At 40.7% G+C, this 20,219-nt stretch overlaps 1 protein-coding gene across 3 annotated transcripts in view; it reads right to left on the bottom strand.

Annotated features, from left to right (window-relative positions):
* The window catches only part of TNRC6B (trinucleotide repeat containing adaptor 6B), a 246,682-nt gene that overhangs the window by 181,168 nt on the left and 45,295 nt on the right, over positions 1-20,219 (bottom strand). For all 3 annotated transcript variants that reach the window (XM_068560730.1, XM_068560733.1, XM_068560732.1), the window contains exon 2: positions 3,858-3,931. The gene's annotated coding sequence lies outside the window, so the exon portion shown is untranslated. The remainder of the gene's footprint in view (positions 1-3,857; positions 3,932-20,219) is intronic.

The raw sequence follows: 20,219 nt of genomic DNA, 5'->3' as shown, positions 1-20,219 counted from the left end.
TCACTCCTGGCTCCACTCCATCCACACATTCCACCCCAGTGGAGGTGCAGGATCTTATCTGAATGGTGAGTTCAGAAGGAGAAACAAGGTATGTGAGCTCAGCCCCTTCTGTCTCTTCCCTTCGGAAGCCAGCTGTCCCCCAGGAGCACGCACTGTGCTCCACTCTCGTACCCATCAATACAGGTCCCTCACGGTTACCTGTGACAGGTAAGTCTGCTGAATTCTGAGCTTCACTGTTAAGACTCTTGCCCGTAGATGTAAGCTGCATTCTCCAAAACAGCTTTATTAGTAATAAAGATGATATTTTGGTCTCCCAAATGCCCTACTCTTCTATTTCTCAATGGTATAGAACTCAGCCTAGGGAAAAAGTGCTATTTATTAGGTCTCTCAAAGACCTAAATCTGGCACATGAGACTAGAGTCTTGATTAACAGACATGAAGCAAAATTTGGGGAGAAAAATACACGTGAAATTTCTGAGGCTTCTGTTGGGCCCAGGACTTTGGGCCTTGGTCTTTTGTGAGAGGGCAAAGTGCTTTGACCTTACAGAGGTTTACATTAGTCCACATGAGTTTTTACAGTTATATACTAGCTTTTAACTACTGAGGCCAAATTAGAAGTTTATAAAGCATAGGGGGGCTTCCCTGGTGGCACAGTGGTTAAGAATCTGCCTGCCAATGCAGGTGACACGGGTTTGAGCCCTGGTCCGGGAAGATCCCACATGCCATGGAGCAACTAAGCCCGTGCGCCACAACTACTGAGCCTGCGCTCTAGGGCCCATGAGTCACAACTACTGAACCCACGTGCCACAACTACTGAAGTCCGCACGCCTAGAGCCCATGCTCCACGACAAGAGAAGCCACCGCAGTGAGAAGCCCACGCACTGCAACGAGGCGTAGCCCCCGCTCGCCTCAACTAGAGAAAAGCCCGCGCATAGCAACGAAGCCCCAACACAGCCAAAAAAAAAAAAAAAAAGACAATTTTATAAAGCATAGGCCACACTGTATTTTGACCTTAGTGTAACTGTAGTTATGGCAACTCCGTCTTCAGGTATGTGGCTGTTTCTATAGAGACAAGGCTGCATGCACCAGGCAGAGAAGCCTGAGCAAAGGCTTGGGGGCTTTGCCGGCCTCAGCAAAGCAACAAGCCACAGTCAGTCGTGGTGGCAGCAGTGGTGGTGGTGGTACTGAAAGCTCATCTAAATGTCAGCTGTGCAAGTGGCCTCAGCATACATCAGCCACTCTGGCCTAGCAAGCAAATGCTGGCCTCAGCAAAGGCAATGGCATTATCAGGCTTGGGTGGCTTCAAAGTACAGAAGGCTGCTGCCTGACCTTGAATTATGCAGGCACAGCTTTTCCTAAGCAGGCATGGCTGAGGCAATGATTAGACTTTAGGGAAAAGAGACTTTCTTCATACAGGCCTTTTAGATATTTAGCGAGTGTTAACAATTATTTGCTGTACATAAGCTGCAAGGCAGCTGAATTTCAAACAGCACATGCGCTATAAAACCAGTGAAGTTCTATGTTTAAATTGTTTGTTCTAGGCTTATATAGGCAATTCAAAGGGGAAATGGAAATTGAGAGGTTTCTCACTAAATGTCATACTGATGTCCTTTATTTAATTTGCTCTCTCTCTCTCTCTTTTTTTTTTTTTTGGTTGATTTTGAACTATCCTTAATGTTCTTCAATGTGTTTCTTGAGAAAGCCTCTAAGACATTCTTGTTTGAAGTCATGGCTATAGTTGTGTCTAATGGTCTAAATCAGTTTTACTGCCCTTTTGACAAAAAGGAAGGTGAATAAAGCAGGTGACCGATAGTCTTGACCTGGCACAGTGCTTCAGCACACACAGGACAGGCCTCAGCAGACATTAATGTGCAAATATGAGTAATGTCATGCAGCCTCTGTGCTCGATCTTCTCTAAAGAAGTTGGCAAATACGTTAATATTTTCAAAGTCCTCCAGGATCCAGCCCTCACCTGTCTCTCCAGCATCATCGGCCAAGGCCTTTTTGATCACTTTGTTCCAGCCATAGTGAACTACTTACAGCTTCCCAAATATGCCAGATTGTTTCAGGTTTTCATGTTTTTATTCATATTACTCCCTCGGCCTTTCCTCTCCCTACTTCTCATTAGAGACTCAGCTTTTATAAAGTAATTCCTGTCCCATCTCTAGGCAGAACTGGTGATTCCTTCCTCAGTGTTCCCAGTGGATCTTGTTTGAATTTTATTATAAGATCTGTAACACTGTATTGGGTTTATTTACTTACATTAATGCCTCTCCTATCAGATTATCAACCCTTTGATACCAGACACTATTTCTCATTAATCTCTGTATTAACAGATTACGTAAAACTGTGTACCCAGCATTTAATAAGTATCCAATAAATTTCTATGTAAGAATGACTGAATTAATCAACTGAAGTCTTTTTTGTTTAAATTGCAATAGGTATTTATTCAATAAATATTTACTGGGTCCTCACCACATGCCAGATGGTGCTGGGCTAGTGTGGTGTAGTAGAATGAGCTTTGGCTTTGAAGGAGCAGAACCATTATTCTTTGTCATTTCTTAGCTGTATAATCTTGAGCAAGTTACTTAACTTTCTAATCTTCATTATTTTCATCTATAAAACTGGTCAGGAGGAGGTGTTACAAGAATTAAGTTAAATAATAGGACTTCCCTGGTGGCGCAGTGGTTAAGAATCCACCTGCCAATGCAAGGGACACAGGTTCAAGCCCTGGTCCGGGAAGATCCCACATGCTGCGGAGCAACTAAGCCCGTGCACCACAACTACTGAGCCTGCGCTCTACAGCCTGCAAGCCACAACTACTGAGCCCATGTGCCACAACTACTGAAGCCCGTGCACCCAGAGCCCGTGCTCCGCAACAAGAGAAGCCACCGCAACGAGAAGCCCGAGCACCACAACAAAGAGTAGCCCCCGCTCGCCACAACTAGAGAAAGCCTGCGTGCAGCAGTGAAGACCCAATGCAGCCAAAAATAAAAAAATATAAATGAATTAATTAATAATAATAATATATGTATAGCACTCAGCAAGGTGTCCAGCAGCAGCCAATAGGCACTACAAAAACCGTTCCTTTCCAAGAATTCTCAAAGGGTTTACAGACTAGTAAAGGAGACAGATACAAATAACTCTTAAAATAACGAATGCTTCATTGCTGTAACAACAACGCGTGCTCTTAGAACACAGATGAAAAAGAAATTCTGCCAGGAGAGTACAAGAAGGAAGAGTAAATAGTTGCATCCCTCTCCCCTCTTCCAAAATCTAAGCAAAGAGAAGAGTATCCATTAAGGCACAAAGTTGTGAAAAATAACTTCATGTCTGGGGAACAGAACATGGTCTGGTGAGGTTTACAGATAGGGGTTTACTAAAAAAGAAGCCAGAAACATTGTTTGGGATTAGGTTTTGGAGGGGTTTGTAGGATGACATCGGCAGTGACCGGGAGCCACGAGAGCTGTTTAAGCAAAGGTGCGACGTGAGCAAATCTATCGTTAGACGCTGACTCTGGCAGCGCGTGGACTACAGACCGGAGGGGGCAGGGACCGGAGGCAGAGAAGCGAGGCTACACTCACGTAAAACTGTGAAACTGCTAAATCTAAGAACAAATTCTAGCTTCATAAAAGGATGAGGCACCAAATGTCAGTATCAAACGAAATACAGGTGTTTTTAAAGGGACCTAGTGAAGTGGAAATGCAAAAGGGCTGGTGTCATGGCCACTTTAAATACCCTTCTGTAAGAACTCTGGAAAGAAGCATTAATGTCAAAACGTACTTTTCTTCTTTTTAAGATGAAGACTCTCCCATTTCACTGCCAATACGCGGTGGAAATAGATTTTAAAAACTTACCTTTGACAGTATCCTGGGGCAACACAAGCCCGTGAAGATGAGTCTAGACTACATTCAGTGCAAAAACCAAAACCCTGAAAAGAGAAGAAAATAACAATGAGCCTCATGCTCACAGCAAGATGCCATGGTACAAATCCAGGCTTCTCCACCTACCAGCTACTGACGCTTAGGCCAGTGGCCTAACAGCTCAAGCCTCAGCTTCCTCATTCAACATTGGGAACAATAACAGCACCTTCCTCATTAGGGTTCTTTGGAAGTTTAAACGAAATATGTGTAAAACACTTAACACAGGGCAGGGCACCAGCCACATGCTCTATAAAGGTGAATGGTTTTTAAGAATGTTAACTGAAATACTTTCTGAAGAAACATGACAACCGATGTTAAACCTTTATTATTTATTTAACTTATTTGTTCTACCAAAAAATACCAAATTGCCTTTTCAACTTCTCCATTTGACATGAGGCTGTCTCATAATCACTGTAGATTCAATACATCCCAAACTGCACTCTTCATCCCCTGTGCCCCTGGACCACCCCCAGACCCCATTCTCCTGTCTCCACTGTCTCAATCAAGGGTATAACTGGGACTTCCCTGGCAGTCCACTGGTTAAGACTCCGTGCTTCCACTGCAGGGGGCACGATTTCGATCCCTGGCCAGGGAACTAAGATCTGGCATGCCGTGCAGCACGGCCAAAAAAAATAAGGAGAGGGTATCGTCCTCCGCCCAGGTGCTTGGGTCAGAGCCTCAGAGTCACCCTGGATTTCTCACCCCACCCGAGTCCTCTCACAATCCTTCAGCAAGTCCTGTCATTCCTGCTTTCACAGCATGGATCTCAGATCCACCCATAACTCTTCATTTTCATTGTTATCATCATTCCTTACTTGTGGAGGCCTCTTAGCTGGTGTTCCTGGGCCTACTCCTGTGCCTCCCCAATCCGTTTCTAATTAATTGCTGGAATGGCCTCTTCAAAATCAAATCAGATGATAGCAAGTTGCTAATAAGTGCAGTGAAAATGTTATTTCCTGATGGAATGTTTCTCTCTTTATATATATGTGAAATATATACTCATATATATACAAATATATATGAAATGACAGCCATTTATTAGACATTTAGAGATCCCAGGCCAGTCCCTTCATTTTATAATGGCAGGAACAAATGCTAGAAGGATATTCTGCTCAACATGCTACACTGTTGTCAGAAAGAGGTCACTATTTGGAAGCAGGCCCCCTAGTTGATTTCAACTGGCCCCCTAGGTGATTTCACAATCAACTTAATGTTTCTGTCCAAGAAAGCACATTCCATTTCCCATGGCTACGGATTATAAATTATAGCTTTAGTCCTACATTTGAGGTAGTGTTTTACTGAATCTCGAAAGCATCTTGCTGCCCTCTTATCTATCATCATCTCTACCTTAGCTTATTTTTTTAAGTGTTTGAATAAATAAATCTCAGACGGAATGGTGCTGTGATATTAGTGACATTTTAATTATTATCTTTACCCTTCTATTATACACACTGTTATCCCAGCAACCTTCCTTTCTAAAAAGCCAATTTCACCTTTGAGCATACCACTGCCAAAATTCAGTCAATACCTACCCACTACCCTCAGGGTTAAATTCAAGATCTCTCTAGCCCCATCGTCACTTCACATTCTAGTCACATAGACTGCACAGGGTTTCCTTGCTCACTAACGTCTCTGAGGGCCCTGTGCCTAATTCTCTTCTACTCCTCTTTTTTTTTTTTTAAATAAGGGGTGCTACTTATTTATTTATTTTTGGCCGCATCGGGTCTTAGTTGCGGCATGTGGGGTCTTTGTTGAGGGGCGAGGGCTTCTCTCTAGTTGTGGCGCACGGGCTCTCTAGTTGAGGCACGTGAGCTCAGTAGTTGCGGCATGCGGGCTTAGTTGCCCTGTGGCACGTGGGATCTTAGTTCCCCGAACAGGGATCCAACCCACGTCCCCTGCATTGGAAGGTGAATTCTTTACCACTGGACCACCAGGGAAGTCCCCCTTCTACTCCTCTTTTAAAGATCTGCCTCAGCTGTTAGCTCCTGACAGTTTCCTGTGCCCTTCTTGGTTGCTCTAAGTGTCCCTCCAAATACCATATAATACTGGTAATATCCATGGGTCTGTTTTCTTCACACAACAGAACTCCTTGACAACAAGGACTATCTATGTCTTACATTAACGTTGAATTTGGTATCGGGCAGGAGTTCAATAAACATAAGCTGAACTGAATCCTGACGTGATCCCTATAACTCAGTACTACAGTGTGGACGCTTCCACACTGCACTGGGGAAAGCTGAAGAAGCTAGTTGCAACTTCCAAGATGGGCCTGGCCCTCACAGAGGATGTAAACCTTGTGGTTACGTGTGACGCTCAGCACCTCAGAGAAAGATAGGATTCTTAAATTTTTTCTCAACTGCAGACTATCAAGATAAGACCGACTAATTTTCAGTTCTCTATTGTGGTTAGTTCCTGCCCCGGCTAAACATTCTTCTCCAGGCTTATCAGTAGTCTAAATTCTATACCAACTTCATAAAGTAGCCCATTCTTACATATCTTGCTAACAGACAAGCTTAGGACACTGGCCAGCTCTGTCCTTTGCCTGCTTGGCAGTTGGTCCCAGACGCTTGCCGGTGGTCAGTGACGGAAAAGGAGTTAAAACAGAGGAGAGGCGGGCGGGGGAAACTGGGCAGTTTTCCAACTACTCTGGAAACCAGTTTTTACAGAACAGCTTCATTACGTTCTCTGCAGGGCTGTAAACCTCTGTATCAGATGCACTCATATTCAAAATAAACAAAATTTAATTCTAAAATCAACATTTAAAATTATCTAGTTGAAGTTATCTACAGCACTGTTTTCCTTCTAAGGTATGAGTAATGGCAAATTCCTTCAAACATCATTTTGAAATGTTCAGAACTACACTGCAATCCTTCCATCTGACGATGTGTAGCCACGGCAGTAAACTATTTGAACTGCTCCAGTTTTCTCTATTCTCTTGCAGAATAACCAGATTGGTCTTGAAATTCACACTGGGGGGTGGGAAGGTTCAGTGGGTCTTGTACTAAATCAATTCCCAGGCCCTGCAAAACTTCAAGTAGGCTTCAAGAGCTCCTCCACAGTTAAGTATGGAACTAAACTCACAGATGTAATTAGAACTGAAATCTTTCATAGGGAATATGGCAGGTTGAAAGAAATACAAAGTCAATAAACTATATTTACTAATAACACCTCTGATATGATAAAGTTTTAATTTTCAGACTTGGTTGTTTAGCATGGTTCTTTTAAATTTAATTTCAATTCTCATTTCAAAAAAATTCAAGCAATATGGATAAAGCCCTTGACCATGGTCCTCTCTCTCCCTGCCCTGGTCTTCCCAGGACTCACCACTGTTATCTGTTTGACAACCATCATGATTCTTGAGATGCAGATTATTAAGAATATACCTGTAAACTTTTAGTTGAATCACAAATAACACTGAAAACCCTGACTGTCTACCTTGCTGGGAACTGGCCTAACTTCAAGCAAGATGTCCGGAAGAGATGCCTTAAGTGAGGCAGCAGATGTGAGGGTGGAGCAAAACACCAGCAAAGAAGCCCAGGAAGGTCTTCCCAGGAGGCAAGCATAGACCCGGAGATTCAGGGCAGATGGGAGGGTACCACACGTCCAGCTCTATAAGCGGGGCACCCAGCCCAAGTGGGCAAAAAGGAACCTATTTAATTAACATCAATGATAAACTCAAAAGTCTAAGGAGCACAGGTGGAGGCTGTTCTGCTACAGGTCGATGGGTTTATTTAGCCACCAAAACCCGAGGGTTGTTATTGTTCCAAGATCTGGAAATGCTACCTTTGCAGTTTCCAATCACTACTACTTCAGTTCAACGCTTTGGAATTTCTGTAAAAATGTTCAAGTCTGCCTACTCCTAAAAACATCCCCTTTAATCCTATAATTTCCTCCAGCTTTTGCGCCCTCCATCCCCTCTTTCCTCTCCTAGTCAAGCTCTTAAAAAAGAAGTTTTTGGGACTTCCCTGGTGGCTCAGTGGTTGAGAATCCGCCTGCCAATGTAGGGGACATGGGTTCGAGCCCTGGTCCGGGAAGATCCCACATGCCGCGGAGCAACTAAGCCAGTGCGCCACAGCTACTGAGCCTGTGCTCTAGAGCCCACGAGCCACAACTACTGAGCCCGCGTGCCACAACTACTGAAGCCCGCGCGCCTAGAGCCCATGCTCCGCAACAAGAGAAGCCACTGCAATGAGAAGCCCGTGCACCGCAACGAAGAGTAGGCCCCACTCGCCGCAACTAGAGAAAGCCTGCGCAGCAACAAAGACCCAACGCAGCCAAAAATAATTAATTAATTAATTAATTAATTTTTAAAAAAAGAAGAAGTTTTTACTTGTGGTGTCAGTGTCCTTATCTCTCATGCACTTGCTAAGCATCAAAATTTGGTTTCTTTCCCTGTCACTCTCTGTTGTCAAATACAGTGGATATCATTGAATTTTTTGCTTTAACCTCTCTTTGGCATTTAAAAATTGGAATGACCTGAAACCCTTGTCATTTGGGAGCTCCTTTCCTATCTTGATGTTAAGGATACTGCAGATCCCGTCGCTAGGCCAGGGGCACCTTGCTTTAGTTCCTGGTCCCTTGGCTGTGTCTGGGTCCCCGTCTCCCTAGGTTTGCAGCCAGCCCAAGGCCCCTGTCAACACTGTTGATTTTCAGGTTCTCACCATGGGCAGAGTGCTGCTGGGTGAGGAGCTGCTGCCTCTGTACATGGAGGGTTGGAGGACAGGGGCTGTGGTAAAGGAATCCAACTCAATTCCTGTCTTCAAGGATTGAGCCTAGTTCTGATGCTCAAACTGATATGGAACATATTTAGTCCCTTTATCCCACAGAAGGGGCCAAATGCATCAGTTTTGCTCTCTTGACTTAGACCATTTCCTTCCAGTCTCTTTTGCTGGACAGTCTTTCTCTACTTGTCCTTTCATTATTGGTACGTTCCTCGGGAATTCATCCTCCCTTTCTCTTTTTATTATAAACCAGGGGTCCCCAACCCCCGGGCTGAGGACTGGTACCGGTCCTTGGCCTGTTAGGAACCGGGCCGCACAGCAGGAGGTGAGCGGCGGGCGAGCGAGCGAAGCTTCATCTGCCACTCCCCATCGCTCCCCATCGCTCGCATCACCACCTGAGCCAGCCCCCTACACCAGTCCGTGGAAAAACTGTCTTGCACGAAACCGGTCCCTGGTGCCAAAAAGGCTGGGGACCGCTGTTATAAACTCATGTCCTTATTCTCTCCCACAGATTTAACTACTAGCTATATCTTGATGACTCCCAAATCTCTCTCTAGGGCTCTCCTTTCTTACAATCTTCAAAGCCATCTATATAGCTTCCTAATGTCAGTGGACTTCTCTACCCCATGTTCCACAGGTCCCTAAAACGCAATGTAATGACACAAAATAATCTGCCTCTCTAGAGAACACTAGCGTCCCACTCAAATAAAAACGCAACGTAATGACACAAAATAATCCGCCTCTCTAGAGAACACTAGCGTCCCACTCAAATAAAAATCTGGGACCATCATCAGCATCTTGCTCTCACCAAACTCTGTCAATTCTAATCCCCAAATATTTCAACAGGTACTTGCTTCCCTATTCCTACTGTCACTGCCTTAGTTCCAGCATAGTTTCTCACCAGGTTTATTCCATTTGTTTTTTAATTGATTTTTTTTACCCTCAAGACCCACCCCATCCCCACTGCCATTAGAATTACTGTTGTAAAGTGCAAAACCACAGTGCCTTTGCAATGTCTCTCATCCATCTTCAAGATGAAATCTAATTCCCACTGCGTGGTATACAAGGCCCAGGATCCATTCACCTCTCAGCTTCATTTCACAAAACCACACTGCTTTCAATTTCCCTTAAGCACCACATGGTTTCATGTGCCTGTGACTCTGTACATGCTGTTTCCCCCTTGGACTCCTTCCCACTCACAGGGCAAATTTCTTCTCAATTTTCAAGATGCAAGAAAAGGGAAACCTTTCCTATGAAGTTTGTCTTGATTCCTCTCTTTCGCTACAGGTGCTCTGGATGGGTCCTTCCTCTGGGTTAGCAACCGTACTTGTATATTTTTCCACTAGGCTTGTTTATGTCGTGTATACTACAAAGTCATAAGCTTCCTGAAGGCAGAAACGGCTAAGTCTTTTTATCACAGTATCACCATCATTTAAAACAGTGCTAGTCCAAAGGATATTCCAATAAGCTCTTATGAAATAAAAACATACATTTTTGGGGAAAAAGAAAATCAACTCAATACAATATTCTTGGTTTACTCAAATAAGGATGCTGCTTATCACTTATAACAATATATCCAGGGGGACTTCCCTGGTGGCACAGTGGATAAGAGTCCGCGCTCCCAGTGCAGGGGGGGCGGGTTTGATCCCTGGTCAGGGAACTAGGTCCCAAATGCATGCTGCAACTAAGGAGCTGGCGAGCCGCAACTAAGGAGTCCACCTGCCGCAACTAAGACCTCATGCAACCAAATAAATAAATACTTAAAAGCAAACAAACAACAACAAAAAACCAATACATCCAAGGCCACATTACAGATTCCATTCATTCATTCATTCATTCAGTGAATGAGCCACCTGCCAGTTATCATGCTCTGTTCTAGAAACACCATGGTGAAGTAATGCTAGGCTCTCGGGGCAGTGTGCTACTTGCATGGACCCACAGACTTCCAGGGAGAAGCTGTGAAGAAACTCTGGGACTGAGAGCAGGACCCTGAAACAAAGATGTTAAATTTATTGTATCTTGTAAGTCAGGGAGGGTTGCCTAATAAAAAACAAACTCAGTCTGAAGCAGGGATGATGAAAAAGGCACGTGCTTCACCTTCAACCACTAATCCAGTTTGGTCAAATGGAACTAACGCCCTCTCACTTAGTCCAGGACAACTTGTCAATTCTTTAACAGAAAGTAAAACTACCCTCTGAAGACCTACACACACTGCAAGTCACTTGGAGATGGGGGCGGGATGGTAGGGAATAATGACTGCCAGCTACAAGAACAGCAAAGGTAGCTATTGGAACAGCAGATTCAACTCAACCAGCTTTCCTGATGCTTACGAAATGCCCAGCACTATGCTCAGCGTTTTCAGAGCAAGGGCCTCTGGCCAGGTTTTACTGCAATCATTGGCCACATAAGAGTCAAACAGATTAACATGCTCAGCTTTTGTACCCAATTCACTGACGATCTAGGATCAAAAAGCCTTTATTCTTTTTCCATATCGTATATTTTATGTAGGTTTTTAAAAAATCAAATAGCTATTTCTATGGAGGTTCTTCACAAAATTTCAAATGCATATTGGTTTTCCATTAAACCAGTAAGTAAGGGAAATTTTAATATTGATATTGAAGATAATAATAATATGAATAACCATTAACTATTTATGCTGTGCTCAGCAATATACATCGTGGACATCTCAAAAAACTCTCATTTAAGATATGTTCCCTGTCCTCAGAGGTCTTAACACTGTTGATAAGTGTTGATAAGAAAACTAGCACTCCAAGCAATTCCACAAAAACTAAGCACTAAGCTGTGTGGCACAGAAGTTTTGAGGATGCAGAGAAAACAGTGGGCTAGACAATCTGTGCAGCCTTCAGAGAGAAACTAAGATTTGTGCTGGAATTGACGGGATCTAAAGCAGTGATTCTCAGACTTTTTCGGCTCAGGGTCTCTTTACATTCTTAAAAATTATTAAGGACTCCCAAAAGCTTTTGTTTAGGTGGGTTGTAATTATCAATATTTACCACATTAAAAATTAAAACTATGAAAAATTTAAAATATTTATTCATAAATATTTAAACATACAAATAAATGATTATGTGTTAACATTTTTAAATTAAAAATCATATTTTAAAGGATAAAAAATTTGAGAAGAGTGCCATTTTTTAACATTTTTGCAAGTGACTTTAATATTTTGCAAATATCAGACAACAGTTGTATCCTAACATCTGCTTTTGCATTCAACCTTTTGCAGTACCGCATGCCATGCAGCCTCTGGAAAACTCCACTTACATTTCAGGAATGAGTTTAAAAGGCATATATCATCTTAATGTCATTAAATAGTTGTGATTTCATGGACCCCCTGAAAGGGTCTAGATGGGGGGTGAGGAGGGATCCATGGACCACACTTTGGGGAATCATTAATTTTAAAAGAGAAAGAAAATGGTATAAGCAAGGGCTGGGCAGGAAGGAAATGTGTGGCTCGAGAGCCATAACTTCCAAGTACGCAATGCTTATCCCTAAAATCTTGGCTACAACCAGGCTCACCTCCATCGTGAGCCTCAGAGACAGAAATGGCAGGGCAAGGTGGGGACAAGAAGCCTCCACCTCACCCCATGGTGCGTCTGTGCCTGTGGAAGAGGCTCTGCTGCCCCCAGCAACATTCCCTGGAGGCCACGTCAGGCTTTCCTCTCTGGCGCCTACACTGTGCTCTCCTCCTAGAAGCTGTAAATGGCTCACAAGAAACTGCCTTGCCGGGCCTTCCCAAGGCTGTGTTTACTAACTACTAAATCATCTCCCTGCTACAGTCTCAAATTCTTCAGCCATTTCTTGATCTGGCTGTCTTAAAAAGCACATTTAACATCAGCCACGTAGCCAGTTTTTCCTTGCCAATAATCATGGGAGTTTGCTATTCGGTTCCTGTGCATCTTGCGACTGTAAAAACAGTTCCCAGAGCATCATATGTCATGGATCTAGTTGCCATAAACTGAAAACATTTTCTTCATATTTTGTGGCACAAACTAAAAGCATTCTGGATGTGATTTGCATACAGTCCATCTCTGGCCAAAAAAAGAGGTTTAAATATATGGATAGACGGAGAAAGGGGGGTGGCCATTACCATCGTTAAACTGTTTTATCATCAGTGTTCGATAGTGTATAACTATGGTAAAATTCTAAATTAAAAAATAACATTCTAAAATTATCCTGCAATAAGTACAGTTGTTCATTTTATGTAGCAAGCTTTAAGTTGTCTAACAGTTATTTTATAGCTGAGAGAAGCACAGATGAAAACAGAAGCTTCTTTTTTGGTCTTTTAAATAAAAAATATAAAAAATAAAAGCAATCATGAATCTATATAGTTTTCAGTCTTTTTTATTTTATTTTTTTAGTAAACATATTTATTAAGGCCTCTTTACAGAAGAGAATGGATCATTTTGAAGTCAAAGTGAAACTAAAACTTTAAAAGAGATTTCTGGTTCTGGGCATGGTAAACTAGGTAATTCAGACCAACCATCCTATCTTGCTAAAAACAGCCCAGAAAATCGGGACAAAATATAAAAAAATATCTTAAAGGCAGAGAAGCACTAATAAGTTAATTAAGAATTACCATACACAAAAATCAATTCCAGGTGAACTATCTGCCCCCAAGTGAAAGATAAAGCTTTTGGAAAACAATGTAGGATAATGTTTCCATTACCTAGGCATAGGGAAGGATCTCTTAAACAGGAAACAAAAAGTATCTATTATCAAAAAACAGACAAATATAATGATACCAAAATTCAGCTTTTGTTCACCAAAAGACACCCTCAGGAAAACAAAAAAGCAGGTCATATAAAACCAATAAAGGGGGGCTTCCCTGGTGGCGCAGTGGTTGAGAATCTGCCTGCCAATGCAGAGAACACGGGTTCGAGCCCTGGTCTGGGAAGATCCCACATGCCGCGGAGCAACTAGGCCCGTGAGCCACAATTACTGAGCCTGCGCGCCTGGAGCCTGTGCTCCTCAACAAGAGAGACCGAGACAGTGAGAGGCCCGCGCATCGCGATGAAGAGTGGCCCCCCACTTGCCGCAACTAGAGAAAGCCCTCGCACAGAAACGAAGACCCAACACAGCCAAAAATAAATAAATAAATAAATAAAGTGTAAAAATTAAAAAAAAAAATAAAGTGCAACACTTTATCGAAAGATAAATTAATTCACTCAAAATATATTTATTAAAAAAAATAAAAAATAAAAAATAAAAAAAAATAAAAAAATAAAAAGGAACAAACTACTGATACATACTATACAACATGGGTGAACCTCAAAAACATGCTTGGTAAAGGAAGCCGCCCATGAAGGCTACATATTTTATGATTCCATTTAAATGAAATGTTCACAAAAGGCAAATCTACAGAGACAAAGTAAATTAGTGGTTGCCTAGGGCTGGGAGTTGGAACAAGGATTGACAGCAAATGGGCATAAAGGGTCTCTGCGCTGATGGAAATGTTCTAAAATTGAGTTGTGATGATTACTACACAACTGTGTAAGTTTACTGAAAATGTTTTAATTTCATACCTAAAATGGGTGAATTTATGGTATGTAAATTATGCCACAATAAAGTTGTTTTTTAAAATACAAATATTTGGTATTCTTTTACAGCTAGCTATACTTTCCACATCTTTAAAATCTCACCCAGGGACTTCTCTGGTGGTCCAGTGGTTAAGACTCCGTGCTCCCAATGCAGGGGGCCCAGGTTCGATCCCTGGTCAGGGAACTAGATCTCACATGCCGCAACTAAAGATCCCTCATGCCGCAACTAAGAAAAGATTCTGCATGCTGCAACTGAAAGATCCCACATGCCGCAACTAAAAATCCCGCATGCGACAACGAAGATCCCAAGTGCCACAACTAAGACCCAGAGCAGCCAAATAAATAAATAATAAATAAATAAATATTAAAAAAAGTTAAAATAAAATCTCAACCACACACGGGACCAAATAACATACAATTAACAACAAAAATCAGCTTTTAAAAATTAAAAAATAAAAATGTCACATACTAAATATCTTAAAAACCCAAAGCGCCATCTCTATACTTATTTTCCAATCCAAGAGCAACAAATAATGATCTTGATAAACAGGCTTTCACTGCCATTTGTTCATTTCATCCCACCTGTACAAACATACACTCTTGCCTCATTTGCATTTATAATTGCAAATATAAATATTTGGCACAATGCCTCCCCTTTTTATGGCCAAACAGCAAGCATAAGAAAAAGGTAAATACAAGAAAGCATAGCGTATAATGAGATAAAAAATAATGATATACATACAATAAACAGGATTTCTAAATAGGGTATAAACTAACCCTTAGAAATCAACAGTCTTTATACAAATGTATTTCAGATTGAATTCTACAAGTCCTAAAATGCTATCCAAATTAGTTTGCTCAACTGAAATTGTCAAATTGGATATTGCTTAAAGTAGGTCACTGGCACGGGCCTGAAAGTATTTGGTAATGCAGAGTTCTACTTGCAAAATCATTTGTCATAATGAGATCTGACTTAGACACAACAGGAGAAACCACACTGGTTGGGTGTCAACTGTCAATTGTATTTTATTCAAATAAATCTCATTTTAGATGTATCGCACTGCAGATTCTTGAACAGGGAAATAACAAGATGAAAGAAGTGTTTTCGAAAAAAGTAAATCTGGTGGCAATGCTCAGAAAATGCCTCTTTTGCCTCCTGCTCCTTTCTCTCTCACATCTACGCAGTCTCCAAAGGCCATTAATCTTTCTTCTGAAATGTCATTCAGGTCTATTCTTTTCTTTCCACTTCTACTCTCACCACAATAATCCTAAATTGTGTCAGGAGTTGTTAAAGGACAGGAAAACTGGGAAAAGAACCCCAAACTAGAGGCCATTAGAATAATCTAGATGGGAAAGAAGAGGACTTGGTCTCGAGCAGTGGTTCTCCAAGTGTGGTCCCCAGACCAGCAGCATCAGCACCACCTGGGAACTTGATAGAAATGTAAATTCTCAGGCTTTACTAAGACCTACTGAATCAGAAACTCTGGGGGCAGGGCCGGCAATCTGTGTTAAGGAGCCCTCCAGATGATTCTGATTTAGGCATAAGTTTGAGAATTAGTGGTTTGGAAAGAAGCAGCGAAGAAGGAATTGGCCAAGATGAGGAGAGAATTTGGGAACCTGATAAGAATTTCTATCACAATGTCCCTCCAATCTCCAATGCAACCTATCCAAAAAGAACTCTTCTCCAAACCTCTCTCCCAAGTATAATTCATTTCTGATATCACAAACCTCTACATTGCTTACATTCAATCTCCCTTCCCACTAGTCCTCATCCAACATACTAATCTTGTTGATTCCATGGTTGAAGCTCTAGTCAATCAAGGAGAAAGAAATGCACCATATAAGGGAAATTATGATAAAAAGGACTCTTCAAATCAGTGAAGAAAAGATGAATTATTCATTAAATGATTTTGGAATAACCAGCTAGTTATCGTGGGAGTGGAAAGTGGAAAGCTATATTCCATCCATCAATTCTGAGATGCGTATTTTTTTCTTTACATGTTAACATCTCTGAAATCCAGACAGGTTTTACAATGAATGCCATCTTATATCTTACAGTTAATTGACAGCATTCTTTTTTCTTAGTGGAGCATAAAATAATGGCACGTCTTATAATTGATGGCATCTTAAATTCAATAAAATATGGTAATACAACCCCTAACATTTATTGAATGCATACTATGGGCCAGTCACAACGCTTTAGATTTAACAACTCATTTGCTTACTTAAAACACCCCACGTATTACTGTCATCCCATTTCATACAGAAGGAAACTGAAGCAGAGAGCTTAAATAACACAGTCAAGGGCAGTAGAACTCAAGCTGACTCCAGAGCTTAAGCTCTAACTACTGTGTTATAACTGAAAGCTCAAAAACACTCTTCTATTTCCTCCATTCATCATAAAATGGTCTTTATTTCAAAATAAAGATTTTGTCATCATTTTTGAAAGATAATTATTTTTCTCTCAGCACTCTGACAATAGCATTCTGTCTCGTGGCTTCCACTCCAGCTAATGAGAAGTCAGCTATCAAACTGTAGTCTGAGAACAGTCTGCTTTCTCTCTCTGGCCACTATTAAGATCTTACATTTGCCAATGTATTTAGGGGATATTTCTCTTTCTTTATCCTGCTTGAACTTCCTAATTCAGAGGATCCAAGTCTTTCATCAATTTTGGAAAATCTCAGTCATTATCTCCTCAAATACTCCCTCTCTCCCAATTTTTCTATTATCTCCTTCCAGAATTCTGATTAGATGTTATGTTAGACCTCATTCTTTCACATGCCTTAATCTTTCTTTTATATTTTCTCTTTGTCTCTCTGGGTTTCCTGTGGGCAATTTCTTTAGCTCTATCTTCTAGTTCATTAGTTCTCTCTTCATGTGTCTAATCTGCTATTTAACTTGTCGATTAACTACTAAATTCAATAATCGTGTTCTCCAGTTCTGAAATGGTTCTTTTTAAAATATATCTGGTTATTAATATCTTTTAAAACAGCTAGTCAGATAGCTCTACAACGACGCACAGCAATTGAAAAACCCGGCCACAACATATGGGACTTTCAACCTAGTTATTTCGGATGGTCTCAGTTACCTAGTTATGCTTTTAATCTCTGTTTTTATTGCTTTAAGGATATCAAATATTTTTACTTTATGTTCAGTTTCCAATCATTACAATATATAGTCTTTTCAAATCAGATGATTTTATTTCTGCTGCCTCACTCATTGCAGCTTGTTTCCTAAGTGCTTTGTGATTTTTCATCATGGGCTCCTGTTCTGTGGAATTTTATTTGTGGGACTTCTTTGAGTCCTAAGTAGGATATTTTTTTCTCCTGAGAATATTTGTGTTGCTCTGTCAGGTTCCTGGAGGCACTACTAACCCAAGAACAATTTAAAGTAAATTATCCTGAGTTTCTCATGCTACACAGACAGTATGAATTCAAATCCCACATCCACACGTGGGCCAGTTCATGGTTATGAATTCTTAGGGGAGATTTCAAAAAAATGTATCATGGAAAAATTTAAGCGCAGAAGTAGGTGGAATAATGTAATGAACCTTCACGTGCTCATCATCAGCCTAAATAATTGTTAACTCCTGGCCAACACTGTTTCATCTGTATCCAACCCACATCTGTCTCCCTGCCTCTGCATTAGTTTCAAGCCAAACCTATTTCATGCATAAACGCATCAGTATTCATCCCTAATACATTAAAAAAAAACCTCTTTAAAAATTCACAATGCCACTATGACACTTAAAAATAGTAATAATTCCAATACCAGCAAGTAACCAGTGGGTATTCAAATTTCCAGTTGTCTCATAAATACACAAGGTTTTGTTAGTTTGTTTGCTTTCATGTGTTTTTCCTTTGCAACTTATTTGTCGAAGAAACCAGGCTATTTGTCCTGTAGGGTTTCCTATAGTCTGGATTTTTCTTATTAGACCCCCATGTTGGTATTTAACATGTTGCTCTGTCCTCTGTAATTCTTATAACTTGGTACTCAGATCCAGAAGCCAGATCAATTTGTATAGGAAAAGAAAAATATATGCTTAATGCAGCATTAACAAATGGTAACCAATAAACTTTTATAAAGTATCATTATGAACTCATAAATGTATCAGTTAATGTTTTTATTGGTATTCAAATTGTCTCATCACTGGCCAAAGGGAGTCTCTTCATGTATGTTCTTGGGCCCTTTTGATATGACCTTGTAGTCTTTGATGACCTCCTTGTAATATGGTATAACAAGAAATTCTAGGTTTAGCTTTATCTTGTATAATTCCTACTGCAGAACTGGATAAGCTATCCAAGGAATTCTGCTTCCTTTTGTGAGAATTGGTATTTCGAGACTGTAATTTGGGCACTAGGGTTACATACGGCTACTGGGTTGATCATTGTTTCTAGGGCTTTTCAGTAGAATAAGGTAGCAGGTAGTTTTTATGTTTTTTTTTTTTAAGATAAAATATATCAAGAGTTCTTCCAAAAACTTCCAATTCAAAATCAAGTTAATCAAGAGAATGAGAAGACAAGCCACTGAATGTGAAAGATGTATTTGCAAAAGACATACCTGATAAACGACTGTCACCTACAATATACAAAGAACGCTTAAAACAGTAAGAAAATGAACAACCCAATTAAAAAATGGTCCAAAGACCTGAACAAGACACATCACCAAAGAAGACACACAGATGGCAAATAAGCATATGAAAAGACGCTCAACATTATATGTCATTAGGGAATCATGAATTAAATGAGATACCACTGCACACTGATTAGAATGGCCAAAAATTAAAACAGTGACAACACCAAATGCTGACAAGGATACGGAGCAACAGGAATGCTCACCATGGCTGGTGGGAATGCAGTACATAGTACAGCCACTCTGGAAGATGGCTTGGCGGTTTCTTACAAAACTACAGTCTTATGATCCAGCAATCACACTCCTTGATATTTACCCAAAGGAACTGAAAACTTATATCCACACAAACACCTGCACACTGACATTTACAGCAGCTTTATTCATAATTGCCAACACTTGGAAGCAAGCAAGATGTGCCTCAGTAAGTGAATTGATAAATAAACTGAAAATGGATTATTCAGCACTAAAAAGAAATGAGCTATCCAGCCATGAAAAGACATGGAGGAAACTTAAATACATATTAGTAAGTGAAAGAAGCCAATCTGAACAGGCTACATACTGTATGATTCCAGCTATATGACATTCTGGAAAAGGGAAAACTATGGAGGTAGAAATAAGATCAGAGGTTGCCAGGGGTTCTTGGTTGGAGGGAGGGATGAATAGGGGGAGCACAGAGGATTTTTAGAGCAGTGAAAACTACTCTGTATGATACTGTAATGGTGGACACATGCCATTAAGCATTTGTTAAAACCCACAGAATGTACAGCACCAAGAATGAACCCTAATGTAAACTCTGTAGATTTTGGGTGACAATGATGTGTCATTGCAGGTTCTTCAATGGTAAAAAGTGTACCACTCTGGTGCAGGATGTTGATAGCAGGGGAAACTAGGGGTTGGGTGTGGGGAAGGAGGTATATGGGAACTCTGTACTTTGTGCTCAATTTTACTGTGAACCTAAAACTGCTCTAGAAAAATAAGCCTATTTTTTAAAAAACCAAGTTAACAGGGCTTTAATTAACTTCTTTTATTTTATATCTGTATCTCCTTTCACCTATGTTGAGAATCTGAGTCTCAACAACACTGGAAATGATAAAATATCACATAAGTACTCATTTACTTTATCTGACAATACACACACAACAATCTCTGAATGACAATACTGATACCATCACCAACTATATATGGGTACACTTGAAGGGTTTTGTTGTTTTGCTGTTGTTTTTTGCAGTTCTTTTTTTGTCCTTAGGGTATACACCATTAAGGATATAACGTTCAAATTACTGAGTTTTAAATTTTAGGTTCTTTGTTTCTTGTTATTTTCAATTTTCAAGGATTGCTTTGTTAAAGAAAATTAACTTTGCCTTATAATATTTAAGTAATTGCAC

The sequence above is a fragment of the Eschrichtius robustus genome, chromosome 13 (genome assembly GCF_028021215.1).
Source record: "Eschrichtius robustus isolate mEscRob2 chromosome 13, mEscRob2.pri, whole genome shotgun sequence".
Taxonomy (NCBI): Eukaryota; Metazoa; Chordata; class Mammalia; order Artiodactyla; family Eschrichtiidae; genus Eschrichtius; species Eschrichtius robustus.
Note: the sequence above shows the minus strand (reverse complement) of the source record. Positions and strands in the feature narration are given on the sequence as shown.